Genomic DNA, 12,485 nt, shown 5'->3' with positions numbered 1-12,485 from the left:
AGATTAAATTGATGAGAAAACCAAGATTTGGTATTAAAAAACTGATTTACAGATGGTCAATATTGTTTTCTTATTTCATGACCTTTATGTTCCCTATCAACAGTTCATTCGTCTCTCACTCCATCTCAAATCTGTTCCCTTTTCCTTAACTCCGCCATTCTGTTCTTCAAACTTTGATGCTAAAGTCCCATCCAACCTCTTGTTTCCTCATTCATTACCCACTTTTTCAAATCTTCAAAAGCCTACCACCGAAAGCTTGCTTTTCTAAATCAAACAACATTATTTTTTCACACAAAACAAACGAATAAAAGATAACACATACGAGGGAGCTTTATAACTGCCACAAAGATGGTGACACTAGAATTAATCTATGGGCAAAAAGTGTGACATCTAACAAAAAGTGGTGTGAAAACTAAAAATTATTAGTCTTAGTGAAGTTTTTCATTATCATGAGTGAACTTTTTCAAAATCTATTGAATTAAATATCATATTCATTCGTGAAAATGTAATCCTTGATAAGTTTTCGACAAATTTTTACCTATAATAATGAGTTTAGTAAAAACTCAGAGTTGTCATAAGAAATAACATTTTAACTAGTATTGTTAAAATGGATTATTTAGTCTAATTTGATTCAATTTATCATAAGTTAATCACTTAATTAATTATCTAATTCGACTATTTTATTAACGGGCTGAAAATGTAATATTAGATAAAAAATTTCAAAACTTATTGAATTAAATATTAATTTTATTTTTGAAAATGTGACATTAGATAAGATTTCAACAAATTTATCGTACAAGGTAAAAATTTGTATATTATTTTTAGAAAAATATATTTTGACACATTATTTTTTATTTTTCTATTGTAAAAATTATGTTGAATGAGTGTAAACATAGCAATCTAACTTATCGTTGTGCTTGTTCTTATAACAAGTAATGTTTTAACTAAGAATTGTTTTGATATTCAAATTATTCTTAACTAATGTAAGTTTTGGGAATTTTTTTTCCACACGTTGTGCGAGTAGTTATAGAGCACGTTATTATTATATATTGGCTTTTGTTTTGCCTTTTATGACCGAGTTTTGAATATATGTATGGTCAATAATAAAAAAGGTTCCTTTCTGTGGGCTCCTGCCATTACTTTTTCATGGTTCGTGCATAAATCTTGGCCTAAGAAAGACAAATCCACCAATGAAAAATACAAAAATAAAGCTAATGTACCTACCACTGTTGAACAAATGAAAAAGAAAAGGATTAGTGCCTAAATTTATTAATTTAACCACAAAAATCGCTCTTACTAAGCACATTTAAGTGACTACGAACATTTTGTAACTTATTTTAAATTCTTTTATTGATTGTGTGACATTTCTTCGTGATCAATTTTATGATAAAATGTAATCATTACCTTTATACTTAAACTTTTTCTTTCTTATTAAGATTTTAAAAATGTTTTTTTAAACATAAATTTAAAGCGTAGTATAGTTTAGATCGATCTTTATGTCAGTCTTACCTTATCCATGATAGTAAAGCATGTAAATTTACGTCACATGAAAATTATAAGGTGTTAATTTACCCAGAATATAGCAAGTTTATCATAAATGTGCAAATTTATGATGGACTATGATAAGTCCGATGTAAATGTATAAATTTATATTATGAAATACAATGTAAAAAAGTCTTTTGTAAATAAAAAAGCTACAATGACTAATAAAACAACTACAATGAAAATTAACATTTTTAACCTTATTTCAGTATAGCATATTGTATACCGATTTTGATAAAATTGAACAAAAGTTCACTAGTGCAGAAATGGTTTTAGACGTATATTCTTTTGGGCTTTTAACGTGTGATCTCTGTCCGACGTCTATATGGGTGACATTAATGAGACGTTTGACCTATTGGGTCAGACGTCTATATAGACATCCGATCCATACAGGTCAGACGTCTATATAGACGTCTGACACTATAGATCAGATTTCTAAAACATACTATAGATCAGACGTCTAAAACTACGCCGTATTTGATTGGATCTTTTTACGCTTGAGGCCTCTCGGGTTGCTCCTAGCTCATGATGATTCGAGTTTACAACTTTATATTTTAGTTGAAGAGAATGTATTGTACGTTTTTTTTTATATTGGATGGTTTTAAAAACGTAGTGGAGAGAATTGGAGGACTCCAAAACGCAAGAAATCACCGTCCAAAAACGCCGCCCAAGGACACGAGCAAAACTACACCAAAACCCAACGAAAACGCATTTTAACTGGTTCAAATGAAAGATAATGCATCAAAGAGTGAAGTAATCAAAGTAAAATTAATTTAAAATGGTGCAAACGTGAGAAAACGAACCTAAAAAGCATAACACGTAGAGAGAAAACGCGAGGAAGATGATGAACATTACTTGCGCGTAATTGTTGCCTCGCGTTCGCGGTGTTTTAATGCAGCCATATAGAAGTTGGTTCCCCCCACATTAGACGTCTATATGGCTTTAGAAGTCAGATTGGCGGGATCTCACGTCTAAACGTAGTTAAAAAGTGACTTTTTAGATTTCAAAAATGAGTATATATAAGTCGATTCCGCCCACATCGGACGTCTATATGGTTGTAGAAGTTGGATTGGCGGGATCTGACGTCTAAATGGAGTTAAAAAAATAACTTTTTGGATTTCAAAAATGAGTACATAGAAGTCGGTTCCCCCCACATCAGACATCTATATGGCTGTAGAAGTCGAATTGGCGGGATCTGACATCTAAATGGAGTTAAAAAGTGACTTTTTAGATTTAAAAAATGAGTATATAGAAGTTGGTTCCCCCCACATCGGACGTCTATATCGTTGTAGAAGTCGGATTGGCAGGATCTGACGTCTAAATGAGTTAAAAAGTAATTTTTTAGATTTAAAAAATGAGTATATAGAAGTCGGTTCCCCCCACATCGGACATCTATATGACTGTAGAAGTCAGATTAGCGGGATCTGACGTCTAAATGGAGTTAAAAAGTGACTTTTTAGATTTCAAAAATGAGTATATATAAAAGTCGGTTCCGCTCACATCAGACGTATATATGGTTGTAGAAGTCAAATTAACGAGATCTCACGTCTAAATGGAGTTAAAAAGTGACATTTTAGATTTAAAAAATGAGTATATAGAAGTTTGTTCCCCCACATCAGACTTCTATATGGCTTTAGACGTCCCTTCCCGCCAGAACAGACGTCTATATGGTTGTTTTATTTACGAAAAATGCAGGTCATTTTTTACGTTGGATATTCGAGGGTCGGACGTCTATAGGGCGACGTTAAAGGCCTTTTCTGCACTAGTGCTTGTGAATATATAGAAAAGTTAAACTTAGGACAGAGGTGGGTCACACATGAAGAAGATTAAGCTATACGGGATTCAAGGGTATTGAATACCATTAAACTTAAATACCCTTGAATCTATACAACCTAATCTTTTTCCTAATGATTCAACCCGTGTTCTAAGCTTCACTTCTTATTTCACTAGCGTTTCTTCAACTTTATAAAAAATATTCGTGTGATATGTAATAAACCAAATTGAACCAAGTTCAAACACTAGTACAAAAATAATGTTTAACATCACTCATTTAATGTCTAACGTAAGAAAACCAGACATAAAAAATGATTGGTGAAAAAACTGTAAATAAAACATCGTTATAGATGTTGGCTAAAGAGTCCCCCGACGTCACCTTAGTGTTAGACATCGACTACATGGGGGTTAGACGTTTTATGGTATGCACAGGGAACTAAAAAGACATTGTTTCAATTGAATTAGACTTCGGCTACAGGGAACCCGACATCTAATTCAATTATGATGTCGGCCTCCAGTCACTGGATGTCATAAAGGTCCAAAAATGCCTAAAATTAAGCGCCAAAATTATTTCTTTTAATGACTTAGACGTCGGCCCCCCTCCTAGCAGATGTCATATCTCCTGCATTTTCACCCATTCGCGAGTGTTAGCAGCAGTTACCCGAGCACTGCTCATCTTCTTTCTTCGTGTTTCTCTACTTCACCATTGAAGTTCAGGTAAGGTTTTCACACATTTGCACCGTTTTAAATCACTTTTGCTTTTATTGCATTATGTTTTGATGAATTATCTTTCATTTGAACCAATTAAAATGTGTTTTCATGGGCTTTTGGTGCTGTTCTTAGGCGTGTTCTAGGACAACTACGACAACGATTTCTGGACCGTTAGTGTGTGCGTTTTTCTCCTCACCCTCACAACAACACCTGTCTACTCCCTCACCTTCACAATTAGTTTCAATTTTGGCTTTTTATTTATATTGGTTGTTACATTTTCATTGGTTCTTTCACTTTTCATTGATTGTTACTACTTCTAAAATTTCGGAAATTTTTGTGGTGTATTCTTATGTTGTATATTGATTTTTCATGATTTCAATAGAAGAAAATATTGCGAAAAATTAAAAAAAAAACATAAGTTGACGTTTGTTGTTCTTACAACAGGCGTCAATTAACGTCGGTTATAAATGCAACAGATGTTAATTGACGTTTGTTCACATATAATAGACGCCAATTTAACGTCTCCCGCTATGACGTCAAACATTTAACAGATGTCAAAGGCCTAAAATAACATACTTAAAAGCTATTTTTGTGTTAGTGAAAGTATCCATTTCATTTTAATATATTTTTTTATTGATGGTAGAAATGAACCGAGGTGAGAATCGATGTTTGATTTTGATTTTCAACGGTATGAAAGTTAAAAAAGTGCAAACTTTTTTACCAAAAAAACTTAATAACAAACACGACAAACAAAATAATGAGATATTGATGTAAAGTTGATATTAATACAAAATAATGACTGAGTGCCTAAATAAACTATTACAATCACAAATGAAAAGGCAAAGTTTAGCAATAAATCTAATCGGTGAAACAAAGTCAGTACACAAGTGAATCCTTGAACCAACACGATTTCGTCACAAAAAACAAACTATAACTTGCAATAGCATTTTTGATGTGTTTTACATTGTAAAAAATAGGAGAAAAACTCCAATATGTAAAAGGAAATTTATGTTATACTTTTTGTCATCCAACGTAAAATAGATAATTTATGTCAAATTCTTTATTGTCCAACATAAATCACTTCCATTTTATAAAATATTTAATGTCATTATGCTTTTTTACATGAATTTCTTCATTATTAGACGTAAATAATTACTTTTTTATTATTAACATATCTTTCTACGTTATAACTAGGGATGACAACGGGTCGAGTCGGGCATGGATAGTGCCTACCCGCAATCCGACCCCATGCAAAAAACCGTACCTGCAACCCAACCCGCTATCCGTTGGATATCCGCATAAAAAAAATCCGCGAATTTTTTCAATCCGCAGGTATCCGTTGGATACCCGTTTACAATCCACAAATATTTAAAAAATATATTTTGTAAATTTTTAAATAAGATTTAAATTAAATTACAAGTTAAAGAGAACAATTTAATATATTTGTTACATATTAAAAAGACAATATAATTTTTAAACAAGTTAAAGAAAACAAATACTGAACAACTTTTGAAAAAAAAAGATATGAGGAAGAAACACCCAGTAGCTGAAGTCTCAATTTAGTCACAAGATTAACCCACAAATACCTATCAATGTATGAAACAAAAAGATAAAAAATTTCCAAGAGAACACAAACAGAAACCCTAAACTTAAATTCCAAAAACGAACGCAATCACATAAATCTCTAAACCACGATAACCACCAGGGTCTTCAAAAATCTAATCTGCATCAATGAACTAAAATCCAAAAAAACTCAAAACACTTATTCGAATCATAACCCCAAAATCGCGTCATCAATCAACGGGGAAGAAATCAAGAAACGAACTCCCAAAACGCGAATCAAAATGTACAAAAGAAACCCCAAAATCAGAAAACAAATAAAACCCTAATTTCAAATCCCAAATCGAAACAAAACACAATTAGAACTAAGAGAGAGAGAGGAAGAGGGAATGGAGCCTACTCCCTGTGCGAGCTGAACCATAAGAAAGAAGAAAAGAGTCCTCCGTTAAGAGAGAATTTTCTAATGAGATTCTATTTATATGTTTGATATCTCTATTAGGGTTAGCTCAAAAGTAATGTAACTCATTTTTTTCTTTTCTTTTTTAAAAAAAAGGTAATTGAAAGGAATCTTTTAAGTCATTGTTATTAAAATTTCCCCTTTTTAAGAGTAATAAAAAAAATTTAATTTTAAAAAATATGAATTAAATTTTTATTATTTTTTTGGGTAATGGGTATCCGCGGGTTGGACAGTATAATACCCGCATCCGACCCGTTTAGAAGCGGGTATTAAAATACCCGTTACCCGCAGGTAATAAATATCCGCGGATAGTAACTATGTGTCGTAGGTTTTATCAGCAGATATCCGCGGGCGCGGATTTTTTTTTCATCCCTAATTATAACCTTCAGAATATATATATATATATATAAAGATAAATGAAAATTTATATCTATTTATAATCTTCATTTACTCACTAGTGCAGTAAAGGGAAACGACAACAATTATTTTTTCCTATCCGCACCGGTTTTACAACCGAGGTATATACAGACGAGGTAAAAATCGGTTCTGAACTGAGGTAAAAAGGAGTATGTTTTTGACTCGGTTCAAATGCAACCGAGGCAGTAGAGAGTGTACTTTTTTTACTTTTATTTTATCAGACTTTTGGAACCGAGACCGTAGAGGGATGCAAATTTGTCCAAAACATTCAAATTAACAATTTGATGCAGGTTTGCCTTTTATGAGCAACCCTTCACTCTAAAGGCCATCCACATATGAGAATTCGTTGAAGTCTTGGTTACTAGCAGAAAGACTGGCCTTAAGACCAGGAATCAAGTTATGGAGCACTGCCTTGGGCCTCTTCATTGTGAATGTGTTCTGCTTCGACTCCTCAAAACGTTCATCCCTTGGCACATACATAGGTAGTGGCTTCTCTACACGACTCTCTGCATACATATATGCATAATCAAATAACCTTAGTTACATTTTACACACTAAATTCTCTTCAAAATCAAGTATAAACCAGCAAAAAATATTGCAAATGGGTAATATACATTTTGCAAACAATGCAGAAAGTAATAAAATTGGGATGGGGATCTGGTGGTGGCGATCCTGGTAGTGGCGATCCATGGCAGCGATCCTTTCCGTCCTCTAACACTCCTCTTGCCCGTAAAACATTTTCTTCCCCTTCGTTTGCTCCTCCAGTTCGTCCCTCCTACCACAAGCTCTGCTAGCAACACCACCACTAACACCAGGGATCAATATCTCAGCCATCATTATCTCAAAAGATCTCCAAACCCATCATTAAAAAACCCACCTTTGATCATCCTCACCCTCAGCCACTACCACCGTCACAGCCCTAGCCTCAACCCCAGCCACAGGCCAACCTCAAAACCCAAACTCGCAGCAACCCCAGCAGATTACCAACCTTAGAACACCAAACTCGCTCTCGCTCACCTTCGCCGATAGGAAGCCCTGCTACTTCAACATGGGGGTGCCGGTCTAGGGCGGCGGCGACATTCGATTAAGGGGTGAGAGGGTAGTGGCGACTCACGGTGAGGAGTTTGACGACAAGCGTCGCGGCGACGACGACAGAGGGCTCGCCGATCTAGAGCGGCTTGGCGACAAATGCCGCAGTCAAGGGCAGCACCCGCCGTAACCCGCGCCCTCAAAGGATCTCGCTGGTGTCACGGTGGTGGTGTCTTTTGTGACTGGTGATGACCGGAGGAGGACAACCTCCTTCTTCAGTGCGTTGCGGAAGGATCTCGTTGGCTACCGAACGACATGAACTCCGGCAGAAGGATCTCGCTGGCTACCGAACGGATGACCATTGGAGTGGCGGCCACCGATGCCGCCGTGGAGAGGACTGTCTTGGCGATGGCGAAAATGCAGAGAAAATGGGATGCGTTTGTGGCTTATTGGTTTAGGAAAGAAATAGTAGTGGCTTGGTTTTTATCTTGGGATGCATTTAGGGTTTATGAGTGGTGAATTTTGAAAAGGGAAAATGCAAGAACGGTGACTGACTTAATCAGAAATAACAGCTTATTAACTCGGGTGTTCTCAGAGCTGAGGCACTAGCCCCTTTAGGCACCGGTTACTGGACAACCGAGACATATATTTTTCCTAAAATTACGAAATTGCCACCGCACTGTGGTTTTCTGCCTCGAGTGTTCTCAGAACCGAGGCAATAGCCCCTTTAGACATCGATTCCTGGACAACCGAAGCATATATTTTTCCTAAAACTACGAAATTGCCACCACATTTCTATACGCTTCGGTTTCAGTAAAACCGAGACGTATATAGCGCGTTAAAAAACCTATTTTATACTAGTGACTTATAGTACTATTACATCTAGAATGTTGGTAGGATTAGCATGAGAAGGGAGAGAAAGATAAAAGATAAAACAACCACCTCCTTTAAATAAAGTTAAGGTTAATATTATTTTTATTTCTCTAAACGAAACAAAATGTAAAACTGTTTTCGTATTCTAACGGGTATATTACAAAATATTGCCGAGATTAATAAATTTAGATAATTTAGCCTATTAGACCATTTAAATTGGTATTTCCAGGTAAAAAATAAAATGAGAAAATGAGAACAAATGTAATCCTTTTTTTTATCAGCACATAACCTTTTTGTGTGCTTTGAATTGTTCTTATTTTTTACCGAATCATTTTATTTTTATCTATGGTCTGTTGAACCATATTAAAACCTAAGATTAAATCTAATTTTTTTACCCTCAAATGAGCATAAGGGTATAGTTTCTCATAGGTTAACATAGATATGTTAGAAAGGAAATCATTGTTGTATGTGAATTTAATCAATACCACACGTTGATCATAAATATCAAAGTCCTCAACTATATAAGTCCTCAACATATCTCCAAATATGAGATGATCCTTTCTAGCTATCTATATGTTTGGGAAGAAAATATATAATTTCTATGATATTATGCTAAATGGATTCTTGTACAATCTTACAAGTTCTTTTATTTGAATTAATCAATTTTTCTAATAAATATCTAATGTTAATGGATGATAAGTGAGAAAATTTTATTAGGATATCCATAATAATTCGTGAAATCAAATCTTTAACCGTTGGTAAGCCAACTATAAAATTTATTTTTATATTGTCTCATATCCACTTATACATAATTAAACATTGTGGCATTAGGTTAACTTTTGGTGTTATATATTAACATATATTAATTTGTCGATAAATTAAAATTTATTTTATAAATTTTATTAAAATTATTTGTAGATATTATTATCGATAATAAATTTATCAATAACATAATATTTTAATTTATTAACAAAATTATTAACGGATTTATAGAATAATAATAATTGATTTAACAACATAATGAAGTCTCAAAAAAAAAAAGAATGCAATACAATCTTTCTCTATCATATATAGATAATAAAACTTAAACAAAGCAAGAATAATAAAAGAAGAAATATTGTAAAAAAAACAAAAAACATTTAATTAAAGATAAGTGTCACTGACATAAACTCTTCTTCACAAAATCCTTCCATAAAATGTTATTTCTCTGTTGTCTCATGATTTTCCTTTGACCTCTCTAATTAATATCGTATACTACATGAATTATTTCGAAACTAACTTTTTTTTTCTTTTACCTTCAACTCAACATTTTTCCTTAATTCAATATTTTTTGATACAATATCTTTCAAGAAATTAAAGAAAAAATATATATTAAAGTTGAGGGTACAGAAAATAATAAAAGTTGTTAAAAGTATATAAAAGGTTGAATTGTAAATGTTAAACTTTAAAAGAAAGCAAATAAATTTAATGATGAAATTAAAAGAGTATAAACTGAAAAGAAAGTTAACGAAGAAGAGAAGAAAAAGAATACAAGTTTGATATTTAATGCTTAAAATGTAAATGTATAAGAAAATAAATTTAGGGTTTACTATCTGCTTAACATAAGCTCTTTTCTATATATGTTTTTAAGCTCTAATCTAAATCTTCACGGATTAAATACTTTTTTCTTTTCTGTCACTTTTAGTTTCCATTATCTACGAGCATCATTTAGTGATGTAATAATAAATCAGACAATCACATGCAGTTCTTTATAACGTTGATTTTTTAATTCTCTCATAAATTAGTATGACATTATCAGTTAGTCAAAAGGAAATGAAAATTTTTTAAAACGTAACTTAAAGAAAAGCACACATTACTTTATTAGACTCCTCAATGACTAGACAACCATTGATTATCAATAAAACTATTATATTGTTACTTGACAATGAGTTAAAGTGCAATAGAGAAAAAGTTGAAAGAATTTTACCAATTAAAATTAAAATTACGAACTAAAAGCATAAATTTTAAAAACTTTAGGGATAAATTCTAATAAAAGAAATAGAAAGCTCGTTAAAAAACAATGTAAATGCATGAATTTGAACACGTAAAGTTATATTGTAAATATAAATCGAAATCAAGATTCCAATGAAAAAATGTTTCGTAAATTGAGTGGATGAAAACATATACATTCGACTTACCAAACTAGTTCATGGAGTGTTTTATGTACAACACGTGCGAACAAACTCCACAATATTTTATCATACGACACGTGTAAACATTTGCTGAAGTAAGTATTAGAAACTTCTTGATTTTGAGCTTTTATTTTTATCTTTGATGCAAAATATTACCTATTTTGCCAACATTTTCTCAAATAAAATCCAAAGTTAAATTCAAGTTTATAACATTTTAAATATTGCAATGACATTGAATGCTTTTTTTCAATGCTATTATCAATTTTCTTAACTGTAATCAAGTATTTATCAGATTGTATATTTAATATTTTTCAATTTTACATCACAATAAATACAAATATACAAACTAATTAAAAATCAAATGAAGAGTAAATACATTAAAGTTTAAAAATAACATATGAATACATTTTTCCAAAAATATTACACTTAAAAATAAATGGAGGAAAACTGTTTTTTATGAAAAAATCTTTATATATATATTATAATAAGTTAAAATGTATTAAAAATTAAAATTGTGAGTTTCAGTTGTTGTAGAATAAGTGTCACTCGTGATGGTATAAAATGTGATAAATTTGAATAAATAATATTAAAAAGTTTTAACTCTTATTATGGTGGTATCACAGTCTATAGCTAATAATAGAAGATATGTGAAGTAAGATTTTGGCTCCACATGAAGATTTTGGATAATGAAGGTAGAGTCATGCCTTGCTCCATTTACCTCGTCACTTACACTACAAATGGGGTTGAATTCCTAAACCTAACCGACAATGATGTTGCAAGAAAAAAGTTATAATATTGCAACAATTTTCTACCACATAATTCTTTTTACCAAATAAGTATAAATCAAATAAGTAACACCCAAAAGTGTAATCAATCCTTCTTCTTATAAATCAAGAGAATCAACTTCAAAAACTTAATGATATTATTCAACTCTTTTCTTAATATGGAACTAAAATAATTTGAAGCAGGGCTAAAGTATAAATCAAATATTAGTCTCATATCCAATTTACTGCATGAAAAGTTGCAATCATAGTTTAAAAACCGATATTTGTAGAAATACTTCAAAATTCACCTATGAGTAAGATACCTTAATAGTTACAAACACACAACTTATATTCAATCATTTCTATATAATCAAGAAAGAAAAAGTGTGAAATAAAGTTATTTATATATATATTATAACTATTTGTATAAATTTCTTCTAAAATATATTTTAAGAAAAAAATTGTGGTTAGGTTTTCTTTTAAAGAAATATAAAGATAAGAATATATATATATATATATATATATATATATAAAATTAAAAGAATATTTCATTTTATAAATTGGTTTTCTATTAATTTATTTGATTTAAACTAACTTTTTATATTTTATTAGAGGTTCATCTAATAGAGTTTAATAAACTTATCATGTAGTTCATTATATGACCGTTGAACTTTTTCATATTTATTTAATGTAAGATTTAAACCTACACTTAAAATCTTAACATATGTGAAAAATAATGTAAATATAATTTAATTTCTTTCTATTTTTAAATAAACCAAAATTGAGTGGTATAAAAAAAAATTTGCAAAAAGTTGTTTGTCCTGAAGGGGAAAGAAATGACATATAGTTTTGTGTTGAAGAAATGTTATAAGAAAATAATAGAAAAAATGTAAAAAGGATTGAAAAAGGAATTATGAGGAGACAAAGGAGTGAGAGTGTTGGAGACAAGACTTAAGAGGGTTGGGGATTAATCTGAAGGGAAGTAGAAAAGAACAAGACACGGTGGTATCCCTGGATGCCTGAAAACTACTTAGTATAGAACAAAGGCTTAAGTGGCTTTGTCCCAAGGTGCCCAGCTATGAAGCAGACAAGTGTGGGTTGGCATTGATTAACCAATATATTAATAAATGAACAACACTCCTTATATATCAAGGATCACCCACATTGATCAACTCCATTGGCCTCTTT

Source organism: Vigna umbellata, chromosome 4, assembly GCF_029865625.1.
Source record: "Vigna umbellata cultivar VRB3 chromosome 4, Vumbellata_1.0, whole genome shotgun sequence".
NCBI lineage: Eukaryota > Viridiplantae > Streptophyta > Magnoliopsida > Fabales > Fabaceae > Vigna > Vigna umbellata.
This window is presented reverse-complemented; position numbering follows the sequence as displayed.